We start from the raw sequence: 24883 nt of genomic DNA, 5'->3' as shown, positions 1-24883 counted from the left end.
CTGTCTATCTGCCTGCCCTCAGCTCTCACCAAGGTTCTGACCCTTCTCTCTCCTCTCGCTGCAAACCCAAGGAGCCGCCCCACCGCGCAGAGCCCGGGGCTGGGGTGCTCAGTGGGAGCAGCTCCGACCCCGGGGCGGGCTGTAGGATATGGTGTCCGAGACCGAAGGGCCCTCTGGCGCCCCCTCCCAGCGTGGGGACAGCTCTGGAAGCCCCAAGCGGGAAGCGGAGGCGCTGCAGGCCCCGGTGGCCCAGGTCTCTGCCTCGCTCCCGCCCTCCGTCCCTCTCCGCCGGCCCCCTCCCGCGAGGCTCCTCCCCCGGCGCCCCGCCTCTCTCAGCTCCAGCGGCGAACTAGCCGCGATCCCCGCGGTAGCCAACGAGCGCAGAGCAGCCAGGCCGCCGCGACCCCGCACCACTAAACTTTCCCTGGAGCCAGTGCCGGTGAGTCCGAGTGCGGCGCGGGCAGGGAGCGGGCAGGGGCGAGAGTGGGGCCGCAGCGGCCGGGCCAGGCTGTGCGCTGTCCAGGCTTTGGTCTGGGCATCCCCGAGGAACCTGACAGAGACCCTGGAACCGGCTGGTGTCAGGTGGACGTGCCAGGGGAGACCTCGGGATGTAGGTGGCTTGAGTAGGGTCCCGTAGCGCGGCAGGCTGCATGGCACCCTCCCAGATACTCAGTTTTGGCCTTAGCGCCCGGACGCACAGACACAGACACCTGTGGCTCCCCGCGGTTGGCCAGGGGACGCGCCCCGCGCGGCTGCCTCCGGACTCCCATGCGGACAAGGCGAGTCTCCATTTCTCCCAGAGCTGCCCGGGGCTGGGCTCAGAGTTTGATTCCTACCGTAGCCCCAGCCCGTCCGTGAGTACGTTGTCTATGCCAGGCGCTGGGCATCCATGATCTCTTTAGATTCTTTATGTCATTTGATGGGACCTTCGGTCCCTTCTGCTTGTGGTCAGGTGTTATCATACTCATTTTACAGAGGAGGAAACTGAGGTTCAGAGAGGGAAAGTTGTGCCCAGGAGCACCAGCGAGTCAAGGAGAGAGCAAGGGTTTTGAGCCTAAGTCTCCTGACCCAAACTACTTCACCGCATGCTGGCGAGCCCCAAGGTCAGCGTTACCCGGGGTCGGGTGTGGGAAACTTCAAGACCACCACCCAACGCCTCCTGCAACCCGGCTGCAAGCCTAGGCGCTGCAGACGTACTGCACGAGGACCCTTTGGAAAAATAGGAGGCTATCACTGCCAAGGAGTGAACTCTTGTGGTAGAAGCGCAAGGGGGCTGCTGGTCCTTCAGGGCATAGGTCAGAAGATACTAAATTCTGGAAGTTGCTCTCCATTCTTCTGGAAAGAGCCATGGAAGTGAGAAGGTGCTGAATGGAGCACAGCACTTCTTCATGGAAGACACTTTCCCTCTCTGGGTGATTAGCCCCTTTGTCTTTCCACCCCACCTCACCTCACCCCAAGAGGAAGACCTCACCCGAATTCCTGAGACTCAGAAGAGTCCGCACTGTCTGGGAGCTGGCAGTGCCGAGATGCTCCAGGCAGCGTCGCTGTCTTCCAGCAGGGGGCTCCCACCTCAGACCTGGAGCCGGACAAAAGGTGACCACGCAGGAAGTATTATGTGAGGAAGTCCCCTAGCGGGAATGTGCTTGGGGAACTAATTCCGTGAGTGCATCTCCAGAGAGTGAAGGAAAGAAAGGGAAGTAGGGGTCTGATTAGGAAGAGTTCAAATGCTCCAGTCTTGGATGTTATCCTGGAAGCAACCAAGAACCAGCGGAGACTGGAAGAGGGAGGGAGGGTGGCATGATCAGAGTATTGCTAAATCCCATTTAGTTCACAGCAACCTTGCAAGGTAGGCACTATTACAGGGGGTCCTCATGTTGTGACAGTCTCGACATACAATGTTTCGAGTTTACAATGCTTGCTCCCATAAAAACTTAAAAAAATTGAGACGTGTTTCAGCTTATGTCATTAGTGTCATACTCACGAACTACATAGGCAAACTACATATTTTGGTTGCATATGATGAAAGAATACGCAATACAGTGTGCAGTACAGTATATTTTGTCCTTTTCCTTTTTCTGTAATTAGTTGGGTTTTTATGTTCTAGATTATGATTTTACAACTGTGTTAGGTAGGATAGGTAAGTGGCTTAGGCTAGGGTGTGTTTTGACTTACGCCAAAATTCGGGTTACATCATTGTTGTAGGAACAAAACTGTGTCATCTCGAGGACCCCCTGTATTCCTAGACCCATTGAACAGATAATCTATGAGGCTCAGAGAAGTTAAGTAACTTGCGTGAGGTTGCCCAGCTGGTCCATGGCAGAGTTAGGATTTGAACTCGGGTCTTACTCCTTCCAGATTATCAGTGAAACTCAAGCTGCAGATGGGACCTTAGGTCCCTGTTGCTTGTGGCCGTCAGCAGCAAAGGTGAAGACTAGAGAGATGTCAGGCAACAGAGTCTCTGATGCCCTTGCACCGGCTTTCCTTTCTCTCCTGCAGATGGCCTACTTCTGTGATCACTCGTTGGAATACCTAACAACCCCATATAAAAACCCTAATGTCTTAGGGCTTGCATGATACACCAGCTCAAGGCAGCGTGATGCTACTGGCTGTCTCAAAATGTGTTTTCTCGGTGGAAGAAGAGTCTGTAGGGAAGCCTGTACCATTTTCAAGTGTGACAGAGAATCCTTCCAAGGTGGGAAATGGCTCAGTACTGCCAGTCCATGATTTCGGAGCTGGGTGGAGGCTGGAGCTGCCTGCCAAGGACCCTATAGACCAGAGGAGTTTTGGCAGTTCTGTGCTAGGAGTGGTCCTTCTTGGTTCTCAGTTGAGTGTCTGAGGTAGGAAGAACTTCCTCTCCTTGGACTCTCTCAAGACTTCCTTCCCTGTTTGTACTTCCCTGTTTACAATCAAAGAGTACCTGATGGAAAGTGGTATGGCTTTCTATAACAAAGAAATCAAAACTGTGGATTCTGGAGCTGGCTCAAATCCTAGTGCTGTCACTTAGGAGTTCTGTGGCATTGGGCAAGTTGTGGTACCCCTCTGTTCCTCAATTCCTCATTTTTAGAATAGGCATGTTCATAACACCTTCCTCATTGGGTTGGTGAGAGAATTGTGTTCATATGCATAAAGCACCTGAATGGTGCCATGTAATATATAAAAGTGCTATTTAAATGTTAGTTGTCATTAGTGTTACTATAACGGTCAAACAGACTAGCTTTTATCTTGGCTCTGCCACCTTCAAGCTGCCCCACCTCTGCAAGCCTCTTGCTTTCTCATCCATAAAGTGGGAATAGATCTAGTGTTGGATATAAATGTGTCCCAGAAGTCTTAGTGCAATCTTAAGCTTTAACTAGCCTAAAACCTGAAGTCTCTGTGCACTTTTTTGAGCTTCTGGAGCTCTACTAGGTACTCAGCAAACACTGGGCTTTACCACAATTATCACTGTGATGGCCAACCTCACTCCTTCATGCTGTAGCTTGAACTTCATGCTCTGGCTTCGTTCTGAGCTGAATGGATTTGGGACAGTGTCTTGGCTTTTGTGGGCAGGAAATAGGCCTCTTGTTGGTTGTGGAATGTCAGAGGGTAGGTTTGAAGTTCATTTTATAAAGTCTAGCTATAGCTGTCCTGTCTTCACCAAGGCAGTTTTCTTTTTTTTAATGTTTTTTATTATTATTATTTTTTTTGTATTTTTCCGAAGCTGAAAACGGGAGGCAGTCAGACAGACTCCCGCATGCGCCCGACCAGGATCCACCTAGCATGCCCACCAGGGGGCGATGCTCTGCCCATCTGGGGCATCGTTCTGTTGCAATCAGAGCCATTCCAGCGCCTGAGGCAGAGGCCACAGAGCCATCTTCAGCGCCCGGGCAAACTTTGCTCCAGTGGAGCCTTGGCTGCGGGAGGGGAAGAAAGAGACAGAGAGGAAGGAGAGGGAAAGGGGTGGAGAAGCAGATGGACGCTTCTCCTGTGTGCCCTGGCCGGGAATCGAACCCAGGACTCCTGCACTCCAGGCCGACACTCTACCACTGAGCCAACTGGCCAGGGTCCAAGGCAAAGTTTTCAATGGAACACACCACCCCAGCTGCCTTTCAGATTGTCCTACTGATTTGGGATATTTTGTGTACCTTCCAGGTCAGGTGGACACATTCAGAGTTATGAAATCCTTTCCCCTGAAGGATTAGAACCTCAGCCTTGGTCTTTGAAATCAGTGACCTTGAGCATCAGTTTCCCCATCTGCAAAATGGCTGTTATCCATATTTTCCAGTGTCTGTTTCTTAAGCTGGAAAAGCAGAGAAAAGAAAGGAAAAAGCAGATAGTATAAATGGCAAAGAATTACATGCAATTGTAAGTAATTTTCATTAGTATCCAGGCTGGGCACTAGCAGTAATTGCTCCTGATCCAAGACATTTTATATAAAAGATGTACCTGGCAGAGGATCATTCAAGCCCCGGTCACCTGCTGCCCTCCCTTTTACAGTGACACTGAGCATTTCTGAATTGTGGGATATAATTATAATAAAGCTCCTGTATCTTATTTATAAGTGACTCACTTCTGTCATTAATGGTAGCAAAGGACTCAGGCATATACTCATTGGGAACAATGCCACTGATGCTGTGGGAGGAGAGGCCAGGATGCCTCTCCTCTGTTCTGTCTTCATTTTCCCTGCTGTAATTCTCCAGTGATCATGCACGAGAATCACATGGGCCAGAATCAAAGCTGATAGCTCTCCATTTGTGCAGCAGCTTGGATGGCAGAGCCCAGTGAAACTTGATGCTGCCAGCAGAGTGAATGTTAGAAAGCATTACATCACAACCGAGAGGATGGAGCAGAGGAGCTCGAGGAAGCCACCTCCAGGGAGTGCTTAAAAGTATGGATTCTGGTGTCCAACAGGCCTGAGTTTGAATCTTAGTTCTGCCCGCTTATTTGTGGTATGACTTGTGGCTTTTTTCTTAACTAGACTCACAACTCTAATAGAGCATGTCCATCTTCCTCACCAGTGCATTCAAGGCTCCTAGCACATAGAAGGGGCTCCATGAATGCTGAATAAACGAATGAATATATGAATAACAAGTTGCTTAATTGAGCCTCAGCTTTGTCATTTGTAAAATGGGGCTAACAACACACCTGACTTGTAGGTTGTTGTGAGAACTGAATGAGGAAATGTTATGCACAGAATAAGCACTCAGCACTGCCCTTGTTGACAAATTGTTGAGCAGAAACAAGGACACAGCTGGCCTAATCTGGGAGAGAAAACTTTTTCCCCACCCTCAGACCACAACAGGCAATAATGCTAGTCAGAAGAATCCCTACATGTATATAGCACTCTACAAAGGACTTTCACATCCACTGACTTCTAACAACTAAACAGATATGGCTATTCCTGTTTTATAGGTGAGGAAACTGAGGTTCAGGAGCATTGGTAGAATGCCCAGTACCACATATTTTACAAACACCAGGAGGAGGAATATAAACCAGGGTGCTCTAATCTACAGCTGTTTTTGCTGAGCTCTCTACTGCCCCGCAGAGAGTGTAAAGTGTAGAGTTTAGTCTTCCATGAACATGGGTATCATCATTAGTTAAGATATCTTTAACTTCTCATGGTACGGTTTCCTAATTTTCCCTTGGTAGTCTTGCACATCTTAGATATGTTGCTAGTTATTTGATATTTTGCATGTAATTATAAATAATATATATATTAAACTTAATGCTCTTTTGGTTACTTTTTGGAAAAATATGTCTCCATTTTGCATATTGATTTTGTATCCAGAAATCTTGCTAAACTCATACTATTTAAAAAAATGTATTTATAGATTATTTTGGAAATACTATGTATACAATTAGAGGTGAAAATAATAGTTTTGTTTCCTTCTTTCCAATTCTTTTTTCCTTTTTTTTCTTTTTCTCCCCCTCCCACCCCCACCCCCGCCTTACTGCTCTGGTTAAGACCTTAGTACAATAATGAATTAGGGCCCCAGCAGTTGACTCAGCAGACAGAGCATTGGCCCAGTGTGCAGACATCCTAGGTTCAATTCCCAGTCAGTACACACATGAGAAGAGGCCATCTGCTTCTCTTTCCCTCCCTCTCTCCCTTCTCTCTTTCTTCCTCTGTCACAGCCAATGGCTTGTTTAGTTTGAGCGTCAGCACCGAGTGCTGAGGATAGCTTGGTTGGTCTGAGCATCAGCCTTGGGTATTGAGGATAGCTTGGTTGATTCGACCATTAACCCCAGACGGGGTTGCCAGGTGGATCCCAGTTGGGGCTCATGCAGGAGTCTGTCTCTCTATCTCCCTTCCTCTCTTAAAAAAAAGAATGAATTACAGAGGGAATAGTGGGCATCTTGATTTTTGAAGCTCTTAAGAAGCTGTCTACATTTGATAACCAAGTACAGTATAATGTTTATTTTAGGGTTTTGGTAGGTAATCTTCATCAGATTAAAGAAATTTCTTTCTATTCTCAGTTTGCTAACTGTTTCTTTTCTTTTTAATCATAAATGGAAGTAGAGTTTTTAACAGATGTTTTCTCTGCATCTGCTCAGATGGTCATATGATTTTTCTTTGTCAATCTTTTAACATGGTGAACTACATTGATTTCTGTTTTTCTAAAATAACCCCAACTCATGTTGTCCTATAGCACCTTTATTGCTGGATTATTTCTGCTCACCTTTAGGTTTAGAATTTTAACATTATAAGTTCATGAATGAGATCCACTGACAATATTTCTTTCTGGTGCTTACTCAGACTTTGGTATCAAGATTATGCTGGCCTCATGTAACAAAGTGGGCAGTATTCCCACTTCTTTGATTTTCTAGAAAAGATTGTGCAAACTGGGTTTGTTCTTGCTGAGTGTTTGGTAGAACTCACCACTGAGGCCCCAATGGGTGGAAGCTAAAGTGGGGGCTGTGGGGACCACCAGTTTCAGCTCAGTCTAAGGAGGAACTTTCCAACAATGAGAGGCTAGGCTGCCTCAGGCAGAAGTGGACAGGGACTGTGGCTTTGGCTGTCCCAAGTGCTGCGGAAGAGCCGAGCCTTGAGCACTGGGTAGGGTTCTTCCAACCAACGATCAGGAAGGAAGGGATCAGCCCAGGGTGAAAGTCTGATGCCTGTGAGTTCCACTTGAGTGTCCTCCTGCTTCTAAAATTGCTGCAGCTTCAGACAGTGTACTTGCTGTGAATTATTTTACCCTGGTGCCCACAGGTGGAGGGCCCTGACTCCATGGACCACTCTTCTTCCATTTGGTAAGAGAGACCTTCCTCTCCGTGTATCAGTTTGCCTGGAATCCCCAGGTTATAAACTGGAGTTACACTCCTCCTGCTGACTCCCCTTGTCCCCCAGGGTTGCTAGATTTGAGGAAGTTTCTCAGCCAAATCTCCCCTCAATCCTCATTTACTTAAAAGTACTAGGCATTGTGCTAATTTGTATCTTCTCTCTTAATCTCCTTAACAATGCTATGTGGTAGTTACTATTACCCCCATTATTCAGATTAGGAAAAGAAGGTTTCTAGTTGTCATTGTTTTAATGGCTTCTTATTTCACACTAAATTATCACTTTCTAACCTGTTTGGGTGTGGGGATAAGATAAAGGTCGAACTTAATTTTTTTATTCACACAGCTAACCAGTTGTCCCCATCCTGTTTACTGATCCTCCTTTTCTCACCTGTGCTGCCTGTATCAGACACTAACTTACTCCCTATCTTCCGAGGCAGAGCTGTGGCATTGCACAGCTCCAGAGGGACACCATTCACATGGTTTTCTATCTTGGGTCTCAGGGTATGTAACCTGGAAACCCTGTCATTAGTAGCTGGTCTCTTTCCAAGCTGTCTATTGTGGTGTTAAATTTTCTGCTGATTCTAGTGGATGACCATCAGACAGGGTAATGCCAGGAAACAGTAAACACCAACAAGCCAGGAGAGGAGTGGAGCTCTGTGCCATGCTGCTTTGATGATTATCTGTAGGCTATATGTTTTCATAGCTAGCAAAGGAATCTGCTTTCCCTTCTTTTTTGTTTTTGGGGTTTTTTTATTTCAAACTTTCCAGGCAATATTCTCTTGGTTTATTCTTCATTTATTTACTAACTGACTCTTCTCTGTTCCTGGAGGGAATCATCATTCAATAACTCTACCTGCTGTCCCTGAGCCCGAGCCCCTGTGACACACTGTTCCATCTCCAGACCGTCTATGTGGTCTGAAGCATCTGTCGATGGGACTGTTTGTTGATCCTGGCCCCTAATGAAAGCCTCATTTTCTCTCCTCTGTCCACAGCCTCTAACTGCCTGAATGGCAGGTTGAGCCTGATAGGCCCCAGATGGGCTTCTGATCGATCCCAGTGTCAGCTTCCTTGGCGAATGACAATCTAGCTCTTCAAAGCCCCTCCCAAAGGCTCCCCAGAGCAAATTGAAGGGAAACCATGAATTCTGAATTTAAACCAGACCACCACAAGCTCCAGAAAACAAGATCTTGCAAGGCAGAGAGAGACAAAGAGACAAAATGCAATTGTAGATATAAATTCAGTTATGTAAATGATACACACAAATTCAGTTTACGGTTATAAGCAAAGGTTCCAAGGCCAGGTGATGTCAGTTGCAATCTGGCTCCCACATTCTCCAGAATGTGTTCAGGGTAGGTCATCCAACCTATGTCTGCCTTGATTCCTTTAACTGTAAAGTGGGATTAGTGACTGTATTAACAGACAGGATTGTTATGAGTATTAAATGAGTCATGAAGTTCCAAAATATTAACATTTGGAAAGCATTTACAGTCAAGCCTGTTGTGTTTATTAAATAAACCAGTGATTTTCAACCAGTGTGCTGCAATAATTTTTAAAACATGTAATATCTGACTATTTAGTCTGGGGCCCTGACCTCTTTTCTCTTAAACTGTCAAATAAAAAAATGACAACAGTCAACACAACAATAGCCATCTGGTGTGAATGGATCAAAATTATACCTAACTTTCTGTCAGATCAGCAAAAAATATATTTCTTGGTGCGCTGCAGAATGTTGGTAATTAGTTTATATGTGCCATGAGACGGAAAAGGTTGAAAATCTCTAAAATAAACCAACTCATAAACAAAGATATTATATGGATTTTCCCCTCAAGAAATTATGAGTCATTTTGTCATGTTCCAAACAAATTCCTTTGGGTTTTTAGAATTTGAAATTGTATTAATTCTACATATCAATTTCTCACCTGTGGTTAGTGTTTTCTGTATAAAGAAGTTTTCTCTCGACTTAGACTGGAAAGCTCCTTCAGGGCAGCTAGTGCTGCTTTGCTGAAGTTCTCTAAGTAAGATTCTTTTAGAAGTGCTGGAACCTAGAGGCAAGTAGGTTTGGTGGCAATAGCTGATGTTTCAAGGTCTGGACCTGGACTCATATCCTGATGCCTTCAATAATTACCTTTTTGATCTCAGAGAAAGCATTTTAACCCCCCTTGCCTCAGTTTACTGATCTGTAAAAGGGAAATAATACTAATACTCATCTCATAGCATTATTGAGAACCTCTTCCCCCAGATCTTGCAATGACTAATGCTTTCTCATTACCGAGGACTCAGCTATCCCCTCCTTGAAGAGGCCTTCCCCAACCACCTCAGTTTTACCCTCACACCAATGCAGTCTCTCTCTGTTGATTTTCTTCATAGTCCCCATCAGATTGCCAGCTCCAGGAGTGTAGGGACATCATCTGCCTGGTTTACTACTATACTTGCAGTGCCTTCATCAATTAGCACCTGGTTTCTGGTAAATGTTCAATAAAATTTTATTGGGTGAAGAAAGTGAGATCACAATCAGATCCTTAAAGACAAGGGTGTTTCTGCCGGGATCATGCAAATGGTGATGAAGACCACCAAGATGGTGAATGTCCTGCCACATTGTAGCATTCACACACCTGAAAGTGCTTATAGACATTTTGAAAGGAGTAAGAAACACTGAGCAAAGACGAACTCTTCTCACAACTGTATCAGGAGCTCAATAAATATTTGTTAGTCATTTATTTATTGATTCTCACAACACCCAGCATCAGGCCTGACTGAGTCCCTGAGACGCCTTATTAACGAGTAGAAATACAAGAGAGGGCTTCCTCCCGTTGCTTAGTCCTGTTGGGAGGTGGGATAAGTTAATAAATAGCACTCTTTTGCCCAGTCTGAGTTCTGGACCAACTGAGAATTAAGACGAAAAGCAGGGCAGCTGGAGAACAAATGTCACTGTTACTACACTGGCATTGGAGCACGCAGACTGGCTAATGCTGAAAGCCAGGGTGGTTGGGCGTCCCTGCCTGGTGCAGTGCAGACAGCATTGGGGCCCTGCAGAGGGTCCCCTTTTTATTCCCGATAGGTACGACCGTCCCAGATGTATGCTCCCTGCAAGCAGGCTGGCTGGCTCTTAAGAGAAGCAGAGAAGAACCTAAGTTTACTTACCTATTTCACCTCTCAAACTCACCCATAAATATGTGGCAGCATGCACAGAGCTCGGGGAGGAACATGTGAGGAAGGGAGTGAGGCCGGGTATGAAGGTAGTAGAACTTCCACTGCATGGAAGGAAACATGAGGAAGAAAATAGGGCAAGAAGCCCTGTCAGAAGGGGGTGGCGGTCATCTCAAGAGAAGCAGGAAGATCCAGAGGCCTCTAATGCCTAGTTATTATTTGTACCAGCAGAATATGAGAGTCCCTGACCTTTCTGATTCCTCCCATCCAGCTGACAGAGGAAGGAAAGTGTCACCAACTGAGAAAGCACTTCTGGCCAGGGCTTTCCATTCATTATGTTGCCCAGTCTTCTCTATAGCCCTGTGAAATATTAGTATGCCTATTTTACAGATAAGAAAACTGAGCCTAGAGATGTTGACCAGCATATGCTAGAATGAAACTGCAGAGACCTATCAGGAAAATATTACAGTTGTCCAGACGAGAGATGATTGCTTGGACCAGGGGACAGTGACAATGGAGAGACATGGACAGATTGAGACTGTTTTGGAGTAGGTGCATTAGGACTGACAGGTGGTTAAGTGTGGTGAGGTTCGATGGGCCATTACGAGAGTACTCTATTATAGTACTGCTGTTAGGTAACTTATGAGGATTTTTGTTTTATTTTTTGTACTTTGGGTAGAATAGATGTGGCCCTCCTGGGCAACAATTAATCAAAGAATTAAGAATTCTAGCCCTGACCAGATAGCTCGGTTGGTTAGCGTGTCATCCCAAAGTGCAGAGGTTACTGGTTCAATTCCCAGTCAGGCACAAACAGGAACAGACTGATGTTCCTCTCTCTTTCTCTCTCTCTCCATCTTCCTCTCTCCCTGAAAACAATAAATTAAAAAAAAATTTTTTTTAAGGATTCCAGCCTGGACAGGTGGCTCAGTGGGTAAAGTGTCATCCTGGTGTGTCCCAGGTCATGGGTTCAATCTCGGGTCAGGACACATACGAGAGGCAGTCAACGAGTGCACAACTAAATGGAACAGCTATGTGAAACAACAAGTTGATGCTTGTCTCTCTGCATACCACCTTGCCCTTCCTTTCTCTCTCTCTCTCTCTCTCTCTCTCAAATCAATGGAAAAAAAAATTCCACAGGCACCACATCTGCACATCTCAGGGGAACTGAAACTGATGATCACTCACTCTTAATTGGAAGTGCTAGCTAGAGCGTGCTTAGCGAGAATCAATGCATGCAGAGCTAAGGTAGGGGGCTAAAAGGAAAAGATGCTTGGCTCTGTAAGACTTGTAAGAAAGAGAATCCAAAGACACTCCCTCCCCCAACTCCTTCTTCCCTGAGAGGTGGCAGTTGCTATATACCCACTGTCCTATCATGTTCCTGCTGTCCAGCCCCCCTCTGCATCCTTTTTATCCCAGCTTGAGCTTGGGCCTTGTCCTCTCTCCATAGAACTCCTAACATAGCTTCCTGCTCCCCGGTGGCCCCATGCTGTACCCAGAGGGCTCTTTCCCAGGGATGAATCTGATAATGTCACTTCACTCCTCGCAAATCCAGTGACATCCTCTGCAGCCATTAAATTGAAAGAAAGAAGCCTGAGTTGAACCGCCTGGGAAGGTGTCTATGATAAATGTATTGTTAAGTGAAAAGAGGAAGTGGCAGACACTGACAGCATAAGATGTCCAAGTGTAGTGGTCAAAAGCATAGGCTCTGGCCCCAACCTGAATTTGAACCCCAGCTCTGCCACTTAGTAGCTGTGTGACCAGAAGCAAGTTCTTAACTTCCAATTTGGATAAGGATATCTGAATAACAGGAATGATAACAGTACTCAGTCCCATAGGGTAGTAATGACTATAAAGGTATTAATACATCTGAAGTACTTAACCCAATACTTGACTTCTATGGCCATATTGATATATAAGTATGTTCACATACATTTATATACACCTCTCTCCCCTTGCACTTCATCCTTTAGGACTCAGATTAGAAATCTCCTCTTCCAGGAAGCCTTCCCTGAACATACCCCATCAAGGCTGGGTTAGGACCCTCCACTGGACTAATAGCACTCTCTGAACTTACATCTACCACACATGTGTTATTCCTTATTGTGAGCATGGCTGTAAGCAGCTTGAGGACATGGGCTGTGTCTTCTCCATTGCATTCTTGGTACCCATCATAGTGCTGGAGACATAGTAAATACTCAGGAAATATTTGTTGAATGGATGAATGAGTATGAGCAGGATTTTGAAACATAAGATTTCAATGGGTATGGAGGAAGGATTCCAGGTGTGGGGGGGAGGGGGGAGGGAACAGCATGAGCAAAGGCACATGTTCCAGGAAGAGCAAGTGGTCTGGTCAAGTGTTGTTTTGTGAAAAAGCCATAGAGTATGGCAGATGACATAATACTATGTATGGAAAACCCTAAAGCCTCCACCAAAAAACTATTAGAACTAATAAATTAATTCAGCAAAGTTGCAGGATATAAAATTAATATACAGAAATCTGTTGCATTTCTATATACTAATAACAAATTATCAGAAAAAGAAAATATAAAAACAATCCCATTTACAATTGCTTCAAAAAGAATAAACTACCTTGGAATAAATTTAACCAAGGAGGTAAAAGACCTTTACTTTGAAAATTATAAGATATTGAAGAAAGGAATTGAAAAGGACACAGCTAAATGGAAGAACAAACCTTGCTCATGAATTGAAAGGGTTAATATTGCCCTCCTCCGACCCCCCCCCACCCACAGACTCGCTCCAGGCAGCGCCCGGGGCGGCGGGTGGGGGGGTGCGGGCTGAGGAGGGCCTCGACGTCCTCCCTTACCCCCGTGCCCCAGGGACAGTACCGAGTCCCGGAGGAGCTGGGGGCCCATGGAGCCCAAGGTGGCGTTCCGCGGGGGTGCGAGTCGCTGCTGGAACCTCGGTGCGGACGCCGGCAGGCTAACGGATGTGTTCAAGGGCGTGGTGCTGACCGGCGCCACCTCCTTCTATGATGGCTACAAATCGCAGGTCCTTGACCCCCTGTGCCCTGCGTTAGAGGCTTCACTCCATTCGGATCCGTTTATCCCAGCCCATTCACATAGTAGCTGTTTAAGTTGCCCAACTTTTAAATACAAAGTTTGCAGAATACATACTTTGCTTTGAAAATAAGTTCAGAAATAAGATTTTTAAGTGATAGTTTTCATCTTGTCTTCGATGATGTCAGAGATGTAAGAAAATCCATATTTACTCAGTAAGACCTTAAAATGTTTGTTTTCCTTTGAGCATTTATTGTAAATCTGTACAAACATACTTTTGACAGTTTAAAGGTGAAGTTTTTGTCATTCCTTTATTCTCTGACTTTAACGATATCTTACATTACATGCTTTTACCTTTCTTACCTAAAACATTTAATTTTGTTAGTCATATTAAATGGATCTTAAGATAATGTAAGTCATTTTCATTTGAAATTATTTAACCAGGACATCAATGTTGATAATGTGGATTAAATTATTTAATTCATAAAAAATAAATAAATAAATAAAGAAAGAAAGAAAGAAAGAAAGAAAGAAAAAGAAAGGGTTAATATTGTTAAAATATCCTTACTGTCCAGACCAATCTACAGATCCAATGTTTTCCTTCTTAAAATATCAATGGCATTCTTCTCAGAACTAGAACAACTAACTATAATTTGTATGAAGCCATAAAAGACTCCGAATAGCCAAAGCAATATTGAAAAAGAACAAAGTGGGAGATTTCACGTCCCCTGACTTCAAAATACACTACAAAGTTATACTAATCAAAACAGTATGGTACTGGTGCAGAAATAGACATGTAGCTCAAAGGACAGGATAGAGAGCCCAGAAATCAACCCACACCTATGTGATCAATTAATCTATGACTAGATAGACAAGAAGAGGGGTAAAGATAGCTCTTCAATAACTGGTTTTGGGAAAACTGGATAGATGAAAAAGAAAAAAAGTGGAACTAGACCATTTTCTTACACCATATACAAAAATAAACACAAAATAGCTTGATCAGTGGTGGCTCAGTGGAAGGAGTGTCAATCTGGGACACTGAGGACCCAGTTTTGAAACCCCGAGGACACCAGCTTGAGTGCGGAGTCGTCAGCTTGAGCGTGGGATCATAAACATGACCCCATGGTCACTGGCTTGAGCCCATCCCCATCCATCCCCCGGACAAAGCAATCAATGAACAACTAAGGTGCTGCAACTATGAGTTGATGCTTCTCATCTGTCTCCCTTCCTATCTCTCTCTCTCTCTTGCTCTCTCTCTCTCTCTTTCACTCTTCTCTCTCTCTCTTGTCTGTTAAAAAAAATTCACAGAGTGTGATCAAGGAGGGTAATGGATAGTAATCATGGTGGGCATGTTGGGTAAGCGGCATAACCAATGTTCTGTGTAAAGAAAAGGAAGGGAGATTTCATAGGAGTGGACATGGAAAGGAAGGGGATGTAGTGGGAGGTATCATCCCCTTCTTTCATTTATACCCTCTCCCAGACTGGCTTAGGTGCTTCTCTGACACCAGGTACTCATCATAATGTAAAATAAACACCTGCTTCACCAATCCTTTTTTTATATAAATAAATTTTTATTTTAATGGGGTGACATCAATAAATCAGGGTACATATATTCAAAGAAAACATGTCCAGGTTATCTTTTTTTTTTTTTTTTTTTTTTTTTTGTATTTTTCTGAAGCTGGAAACAGGGAGAGACAGTCAGACAGACTCCCGCATGCGCCCAACCAGGATACACCCGGCACGCCCACCAGGGGCGACGCTCTGCCCACCAGGGGGGATGCTCTGCCCCTCCAGGGCATCGCTCTGCCGCGACCAGAGCCACTCTAGCACCTGGGGCAGAGGCCAAGGAGCCATCCCCAGCGCCTGGGCCATCTTTGCTCCAATGGAGCCTTGGCTGCAGGAGGGGAAGAGAGAGACAGAGAGGAAGGAGGGGGTGGGGGTGGAGAAGCAAATGGGCACTTCTCCTATGTGCCCTGGCCAGGAATCGAACCCGGGTCCCCCACACGCCAGGCCGACGCTCTACCGCTGAGCCAACCGGCCAGGGCCCAGGTTATCTTGTCATTCAATTCTGTTGCATACATACCCATCACCCAAAGTCAGATTGTCCTCCGTCACCTTCTATCTAGTTTTCTTTGTGCCCCTCCTCCTCTCCCTCCTTCCTCCCCCCACCCCCCGTAACCACCACACTCTTGTCCATGTCTCTTAGTCTCATTTTTATGTCCCACCAATGTGTGGAATCCTGCAGTTCTTGTTTTTTTCTGATTTACTTATTTCACTCCGTATAATGTTATCAAGATCCCACCATTTTGTTGTAAGTGATCCGATGTCATCATTTCTTATGGCTGAATAGTATACCATGGTTTATATGTGCCACATCTTCTTTATCCAGTCTTCTATTTTTTTTATAGTGATTAAAGCCTTTTTTTTTTTTTTTTAATAAATTTTTATTAATGGTAATGGGATGACATTAATAAATCAGGGTACATATATTCAAAGAAAACATGTCTAGGTTATTTTGTCATCAAATTATGTTGCAAACCCCTTGCCCAAAGTCAGATTGTCCTCCGTCACCCTCTATCTAGTTCTCTGTGCCCCTCCCCCTCCCCCTAACTCTCTCCCTCCCTCCCTCCCATGTCCTCCCTCCCCCCCCCACCCTTGGTAACCACCACACTCTTGTCCATGTCTCTTAGTCTCATTTTTATGTTCCACCAATGTATGGAATCATGTAGTTCTTGTTTTTTTCTGATTTACTTATTTCACTCCTTATAATGTTATCAAGATCCCACCATTTTGCTGTAAATGATCTGATGTCATCATTTCTTATGGCTGAGTAGTATTCCATAGTGTATATGTGCCACATCTTCTTTATCCAGTCTTCTATTGAAGGGCTTTTTGGTTGTTTCCATGTCTTGGCCACTGTGAACAGTGCTGCAATGAACATGGGGCTACATGTGTCTTCACGTATCAATGTTTCTGAGGTTTTGGGGTATATACCCAGTAGAGGGATTGCTGGGTCATAAGGTAGTTCTATTTGCAGTTTTTTGAGGAACCACCATACTTTCCTCCATAATGGTTGTACTACTTTACAGTCCCACCAACAGTGAATGAGGGTTCCTTTTTCTCCACAGCCTCTCCAACATTTGCTATTACCCGTCTTGTTGATAATAGCTAATCTAACAGGGGTGAGGTGGTATCTCATTGTAGTTTTGATTTGCATTTCTCTAATAACTAATGAAGCTGAGCATCTTTTCATATATCTGTTGGCCATTTGTATCTCTTCCTGGGAGAAGTGTCTGTTCATGTCCTCTTCCCATTTTTTTATTGGATTGCTTGTTTGTTTGTTGTTGAGTTTTATGAGTTCTTTGTAAATTTTGGATATTAGGCCCTTATCTGAGCTGTCGTTTGAAAATATCAGTTCCCATATAGTTGGCTGTCTGTTTATTTTGATATCAGTTTCTCTTGCTGAGCAAAAACTTTTAATTCTGATGTAGTCCCATTCATTTATCTTTGCCTTCACTTCTCTTGCCATTGGAGTCAAGTTCATAAAATGTTCTTTAAAACCCAGGTCCATGATTTTAGTACCTATGTCTTCTTCTATGTACTTTATTGTTTCAGGTCTTATATTTAGGTCTTTGATCCATTTTGAATTAATTTTAGTACACGGGGACAGGCTGTAGTCGAGTTTCATTCTTTTGCATGTGGCTTTCCAGTTTTCCCAACACCATTTGTTGAAGAGGCTTTCTTTTCTCCATTGTGTGTTGTTGGCCCCTTTATCAAAGATTATTTGACCATATATATGTGGTTTTATTTCTGGGCTTTCTATTCTGTTCCATTGGTCTGAGTGTCTATTTTTCTGCCAATACCATGCTGTTTTGATTATCGTGGCCCTATAATATAGTTTAAAGTCAGGTATTGTAATGCCCCCAGCTTCATTCTTTTTCCTTAGGATTGTTTTGGCTATTCGGGGTTTTTTATAGTTCCATATAAATCTGATGATTTTTTGTTCCATTTCTTTAAAAAATCTCATAGGGATTTTGATGGGAATTGCATTAAATTTGTATATTGCTTTGGGTAATATGGCCATTTTGATTATATTTATTCTTCCTATCCAAGAACAAGGAATATTTTTCCATCTCATTGTATCTTTTTCAATTTCCCTTAACAATGCTTTGTAATTTTCATTATATAGGTCCTTTACGTTCTTTGTTATGTTTATTCCTAGGTATTTTATTTTTTTTGTTGCAATCGTGAAGGGGATTATTTTTTTGAGTTCGTTTTCTAATATTTCATTGTTGGCATATAGAAAGGCTATGGACTTTTGTATGTTAATTTTGTATCCTGCGACCTTACTGTATTGGTTTATTGTTTCTAATAATCTTTTTGTGGAGTCCTTCGGGTTTTCGATGTATAGGATCATATCATCAGCAAAAAGTGATAGCTTTACTTCTTCTTTTCCGATATGGATGCCTTTTATTTCTTTGTCTTGTCTGATTGCTCTGGCCAGAACTTCTAGCACCACGTTGAATAAGAGTGGAGAGAGTGGACAACCCTGTCTTGTTCCTGATTTAAGGTAGAAAGTCCTCAGTTTTATGCTGTTTAATAGGATGTTGGCTGATGGTTTATCATATATGGCCTTTATCATGTTGAGATATTTTCCTTCTATACCCATTTTGTTGAGAGTCTTAAACATAAAATTGTGTTGTATTTTATCAAAAGCCTTTTCTGCATCTATTGATAAGATCATGTGGTTTTTGTTCTTTGTTTTGTTGATATGGTGTATTACGTTAACCGTTTTGCGTATGTTGAACCATCCTTGAGATTCTGGGATGAATCCCACTTGATCATGATGTATTATTTTTTTAATATGTTGTTGTATTCGGTTTGCCAGTATTTTGTTTAGTATTTTAGCATCTGTATTCATTAGAGATATTGGTCTGTAGTTTTCTTTCTTTGTGCCATCCTTGCCAGGTTTTGGTATGAGGGTTATGTTGGCCTCATAAAATGTGTTTGGAAGTATTGCTTCTTCTTCAATTTTTTGGAAGACTTTGAGTAGAATAGGAACCAAGTCTTCTTTGAATGTTTGATAGAATTCACTAGTATAACCGTCTGGGCCTGGACTTTTATTTTTGGGGAGATTTTTAATAGTTTTTTCTATTTCCTCCCTGCTGATTGGTCTGTTTAGGCTTTCTGCTTCTTCATGACTCAGTCTAGGAAGGTTGTATTGTTCTAGGAATTTATCCATTTCTTCTAGGTTGTTGTATTTGGTGGCATATAATTTTTCATAGTATTCTACAATAATTCTTTGTATTTCTATGATGTCTGTGGTGATCTCTCCTCTTTCATTTTGGATTTTATTTATTTGAGTCCTGTGTCTTTTTTCCTTGGTGAGTCTTGCCAAGGGTTTGTCAATTTTGTTGATCTTTTCAAAGAACCAGCTCCTTGTTTTATTGATTTTTTCTATAGTTTTTCTGTTCTCTATTTCATTTATTTCTGCTCTGATTTTTATTATCTCCTTTCTTCCGCTGGTTTTGGGTTGTCTTTGTTCTTCTTTTTCTAGTTCCTTAAGGTGTGAAGTTAAGTGGTTTACTTCGGCTCTCTCTTGTTTGTTCATATAGGCCTGAAGTGATATGAACTTTCCTCTTATTACTGCTTTTGCTGCATCCCAGAGATTCTGATATGTCGTATTTTCATTTTCATTTGTCTGTATATATCTTTTGATTTCTGCACTTATTTCTTCTTTGACCCATTCATTTTTTAGAAGTATGTTGTTTAGTTTCCACATTTTTGTGGGGTTTTCCCCCTCTTTTTTGCAGTTGAATTCTAGTTTCAAGGCTTTATGATCAGAAAATATGCTTGGTACAATTTCAATTTTTCTAAATTTGCTGATATTGTCTTTGTGGCCCAACATATGGTCAATTCTTGAGAATGTTCCATGTACACTAGAGAAAAATGTATACTCTGTCGCTTTGGGATGAAGTGTCCTGTAGATGTCTATCATATCCAGGTGTTGTAGTATTTCGTTTAAGGCCACTATATCTTTATTGATTCTCTGTTTGGATGACCGATCTAGAGCCGTCAGCGGTGTATTGAGGTCTCCAAGTATGATTGTATTTTTGTTAGTTTTTGTTTTAAGGTCAATAAGTAGCTGTCTTATATATTTTGGTGCTCCTTGGTTTGGTGCATATATATTAAGGATTGTTATGTCTTCTTGATTCAACTTCCCCTTAATCATTATGAAATGACCATTTTTGTCTCTGAGTACTTTTTCTGTCTTGTAGTCAGCATTATTAGATATGAGTATTGCTACACCTGCTTTTTTTTGGGTGTTGTTTGCTTGGAGTATTGTTTTCCAGCCTTTCACTTTGAATTTGTTTTTATCCTTGTTGCTTAGATGTGTTTCTTGTAGGCAGCATATAGTTGGATTTTCTTTTTTAATCCATTCTGCTACTCTGTGTCTTTTTATTGGTAAGTTTAATCCATTTACATTTAGTGTAATTATTGACACTTGTGGGTTCCCTACTGCCATTTTATAAATTGCTTTCTGTTAGTTTTGTATCTAGTTTGATTCTTCTCTTTTGTTTTTCTATCATTTGTTTTTGTTTGTTTGTGTTCCATACTTCTTTCCTCTGTTGCTACCTTTTTTAAGTCAAGTGTTTTTGTGGTGGTTTTTTTAAGGGTGGTTACCATTAAGTAATGAACAGGGTACCTACCATATTCATTGTAGTACCCTATCTTATAAGTATTTCTGCACTTCATCATCCTTTGCTACTGTTAATCTCCATCCTCTCCCCCCTTTTTTTCCTTTGTTGTCACAGTTTAAGTTTGGTTTTATTGTGTTCTTGGTGGAGCTGTTACTTGTGGTGTTGTTTTCTTTTGTTCTTTGAATCTGGTTGGAAAACCCCCCTTAGTATTTCCTGGAGTGGGGGCTTTCTGTTGATAAATTCTCTCATCTTTTCTGTATTTGTGAATGTTTTTATATCTCCTTCATACTTGAAGGATAGCTTTGATGGGTATAGTATTCTTGGCTGAAAGTTCCTCTCTTTCAGGGCTTTAAATATTGGGGTCCACTCTCTTCTAGCTTGTAGAGTTTCTGCTGAGAAATCAGATGATAATCTAATAGGCCTTCCTTTATATGTTGTACTCTTCTTTTCCCTGGCTGCCTTGAGAATTTTTTCTTTGTCATTGGTTTGTGTCATCTTTATTATGATGTGCCTTGGAGTGGGTTTGTTGGGGTTAAGAAAACTTGGTGTTCTGTTTGCTTCTTGAATTTGAGGCTTTAGTTCCTTCCACAGGCTTGGGAAGTTCTCGTCTATTATTTGTTTGAGTATATTCTCCATTCCATTTTCTTTCTCTTCTCCCTCTGATATACCTATTATTCTTATGTTATTCTTTCTGATGGAGTCAGACAATTCCTGTAGGGCTTTCTCATTTTTTATTATTTTTGAGTCTCTTTCTTCTTCTCTCTGTTGTGCCTCAAGTTGTTTGTCTTCTATTTCACTAATCCTATCTTCAATCTGGGCTGTTCTGTTAGCTAAGCTTGTTACCTCGTTTTTCAGCTCGTGAATTGAGTTTTTCATTTCTGTTTGATTTGTTTTTATAGTTTCAATTTCCTTGGTAATATATTCTTTGTGTTCATTGAGTTGTTTTCTGATCTCCCTATATTGCCTTTCTGTGTTTTCTTGTATATCTCTGAGTATTTTTAAGATTTCTATTTTAAATTCTCTGTCATTTAGCTCCAAGGCTTCCAATATGTTAAGTCTTTTCTCCATAGATTTTTCCACATCTATTTGTGTTACCTCTCTTTCTTTTGTATCCATAATATTCAATTTCCTCTTTCTTATCGGCATCTGAGGGTGGTCTTATTGATAGCACTAATTAGAATTAATAGAGTAAAAAAAAAAAAAAAAAAAAGGGTAAAACACCCCACAAAAAAAAAACAGTAATAATTTATTATTTCCCCCTTTTTTCTCTCTTCTCTTTCCCTCCTCTCCCCTCTTCAGGGAAATATCGTGCCTATAATGGAGGGCCTGATTTGGGGTGAAGAGTTCAAGGGGCAAAAAAAGGGAGTAGGGACCTACTAAATGCAAAAAAAAAAAGGAAGAAAATCTTAGACAAGCATAAGATGATTTGCTTGTAAGTGATGGTAAACTAAGAGATATAATGAGAGGGATAAGAGGGAATCAGAAAAAAGGACCAAAAAAGAATAATAAAGAAGAAAAAATAAAAATAATAAGTAAAAATCTGTTGTATTAAGTGGAGCGAAGACTAAATACAATGGAGACCTTGGGTTGGGAGGACCCAAAATGCCACAAAAATAAACAAACAAGAGAAAAAATAAATAAAAACAAAAGCAAAAAAGAGAAATAAAACCAAAAAAAAGCCTTGAGTCCCAAATTAACTAATTTGTTCGTGATTGAGGATTATATGGGAGGAAAGTAAAATGAGAAAAGAAAAAACGAATAGAAAGGAAAAAATAAGAAAAAGAGAAAAACGAAGGAAGAAATAAAATAGGAGGAGAAAAAACAAAATAAAGCAAGACAAAAAAAAACAACAAAAGAGGAGAGAGTGAGAGTTAAGTGTTTTGGAGTATAACCTTAAAGGAGGGTGAGGATGAAGAAGAAAAATAAAATGCAACACTCATGGGTAGTGTAGTTCAAGAAAGGGGAAGCATAAGATGGGCAGAGAATAGAAGGACCGAGGTGGAGGAAATAAAGGCAAAAAGATAGAAGAAACAAGCAACAACAACAACAACAAAAAAAAAATTAGTCGATCAAGTTGTAAAGTCTGTGGGTTTTTCTTGATTTTGAGAGGTTAACTTCTTCCTTTTTATTTTCTCTCCCTCTTCCTAGTCGGTGACTCTGTACCCCAGGCTCTGCCCCTGTGTCACTCTTAGTTACGGATTTGCAGTTGATGGGATTCTATGGCAATGTCATATAATTGGCTTTAGTCTTGCTGGAAGTAAAGGCTTGTTGGCGTTTGCAGGGTCCAACGATGAGAGAGTTTGCTTTCCTGGATTCTCTCTCCTAGTCCCCCCTTTCTGAATTAGCAGCCTGGTGATCCAGCTATAAGGCTGCAACTGCTTCTGCCTGGGGAGTAAGAGGCTCAAAGAGCTGGGAAATCCCCACTCTATCCCCACTCAGTGCAAGGCTTTGGGAAAGGCTCTGAGAGTCAGGGCCTCCAGTGTAATCAGGCGGGGGTGGGAGTCAATTGTTGTCAAGGTGACTGTTCAGCGCCTATCATTTAGTTGGACCTCTCAACCCAGGCTTTCCACACTTTGTAGCCTGTTTTTGCAGGGAAGAAGAGGCACTAGTCTCTGCTTACGACTAGTGTAGTGTAGACCTTATTATCTGCCAAGTCCTTCTTGTTAGCGTTTATCCCTGAATATGGAGGCTCTATCAATCAGAAGTTGCCCCCGCCCCTTTAGCGAGAGGCACTAAAAAATATCACGCCTCTTGTCTTGGATCGCTGAACTGAGAGAGATCTTATCAATTAGAACCGAGGGTGCGCAGATTTTATGGGTTAAGCTAATTTCGGTGATTGGGTCGCAGCTGTGTTTCCGAAGGTATTTTAGGCTGCCTGCGCGCACCCCTCCCCCAACGCTTGATTGTTAGCTTGAATGGCTGGGTGAGGTGCCCCGCCCACGGAGAGAATCTCCCAAGCCTCTCCCGCTCGCCCCGCCGCTGGCGGCTGGACCGCACCAGGCGCAGGATAATGGAGCCCCCTGGGTGTGCGGGCCAGTAGGGCGCCCTGGGCCCGTGGAATGCCCAAGGCACGCGCGCGAATGGGGCGCTCAGGGCATCGGTGGCCGGCAACCCCCACTCGCAGTGTGCGGGCCGCTGGGAACGTCAGCAGTGCTCAACCGGACCGGGCGCGCGCAGCGGCTCGTGGCGGCCGCTCGCGGTGGCGGTTCGCGGGGGCTCGCGGCAGCTCGCGGTGGCGGTTCGCGGGGGTGGCGGTTCGTGGGGGTTCGCGGCGGCTCGCGGGCTCGCGGCGGCTCGCGGTCGGCCGCTCGCGGCGGCTTGCGGTTCCCAAGTATATGGGCTGACTCACCGCGGGCGCACTCCCTGGCGGCTTGAATGAGCGTCGCTGCGGTAGCTTCCTCCACACCCTCGTCTCTCAGATTCAAGTGATAACAGTCCTTTTGCTTTCAGTTTGTGTGGAACTCCGGAATGCTCCGAGGATAAATTTTTCTGTTTCTAGTTGATAAATTTGTTGTGATTTAGGGGAGAGCTGTCGGACGCGCTTCTCACGGCGCCATTTCCGTGACGTCACTCCCGATTAAAGCCTTTAAGCAAACTCTTGGCCAATACAGCAAGAATCCATAAAAGAGTAGTGTCCTTAACATGTTCACCAAGTCCAAGTTGGCCCCAACACCATGCCAAATCCATGAAAAATGTAACCCAACCCCAGTTCAGTTTGTTATGAGCTGTCACAAGGAGCAGGAGTCCAGGAAAAGTCCACATCCAGGAAAAGTCCGCATGGCACTGGAATTGTTGTCACAATTGTATACTTTGCAGCTCACATCCAAGTCCCAATGACCGCTGCTTCTAGCTAGTAATGATTCAGGTAGGCTGGAAAAGCCATCTGCAGCATGTGTAGAGATGGAGACTCTGCCTGGAGAGATGAGACCAGGTTGCTTTTCCCTGGAGCTCTGTGACTGTGGCTTGGTAAAGAGAACCTTGGGATACACTAAGCTGGGTGGCAAAGGTAGATTCATAATATAAGTTGGCAAAAGGGGGAAAGAGAGCTCTAAATTAGGAGTAGGTCCCAGACTGAAATAGGAGTGGGGCATTGAGGTAGGAGGAATAAAGGAAACACTATATATCAGGGGTCCCCAAACTACGGCCCGTGGGCCGCATGCGGCCCCCTGAGGCCATTTATCCGGCCCCCACCGCACTTCCAGAAGGGGCACCTCTTTCATTGGTGGTCAGTGAGAGGAGCATAGTTCCCATTGAAATACTGGTCAGTTTGTTGATTTAAATTTACTCGTTCTTTATTTTAAATATTGTATTTGTTCCCGTTTTGTTTTTTACTTTAAAATAAGATATGTGCAATGTGCACAGGGATTTGTTCTTTTTTTTTTATAGTCTGGCCCTCCAACAGTCTGAGGGACAGTGAACTGGCCCCCTGTGTAAAAAGTTTGGGGACCCCTGCTATATATTAAACAAAGCAGCAGAAAATAGGACTATCAACACCCACAACAGAGATCTTTGAGGGAAGAATAAAAAAACCTGACTATTCAGGCAAGACATAGTTAAGAGGCCCTTGTGCAAATGAGATCAATTTACCTGCTTCTTGGAAGAAATACCCTAGGCTCGTCCACAGTGTCGTAGATGGGGCCGACGGCCCTGGGCACCTTCAGCCTTCAGTGGCAAACCCCAGCTTTCTGGGCAAGGTTAGGTCATAGGTGGCTGGAGCAGGGCTGGAAGAGACTGAACCCTCCCTTAGAGTAGTGAGGG

The 24883-nt window shown here is 43.4% G+C and overlaps 1 protein-coding gene across 1 annotated transcript in view; it reads left to right on the top strand.

Moving 5' to 3' along the window:
• Positions 1–355: 355 nt before the first annotated feature.
• The window catches only part of HRH1 (histamine receptor H1), a 103290-nt gene continuing 78762 nt past the window's right edge, over positions 356–24883 (top strand). Inside the window, exon 1 of the mRNA XM_066245024.1 lies at positions 356–439. The gene's annotated coding sequence lies outside the window, so the exon portion shown is untranslated. The remainder of the gene's footprint in view (positions 440–24883) is intronic.

The sequence above is a fragment of the Saccopteryx bilineata genome, chromosome 10 (genome assembly GCF_036850765.1).
Source record: "Saccopteryx bilineata isolate mSacBil1 chromosome 10, mSacBil1_pri_phased_curated, whole genome shotgun sequence".
NCBI classification, from domain to species: Eukaryota; Metazoa; Chordata; class Mammalia; order Chiroptera; family Emballonuridae; genus Saccopteryx; species Saccopteryx bilineata.
The sequence above is the reverse complement of the archived record's forward strand: the minus strand, read 5'-3'. Positions and strand labels throughout refer to the sequence as shown.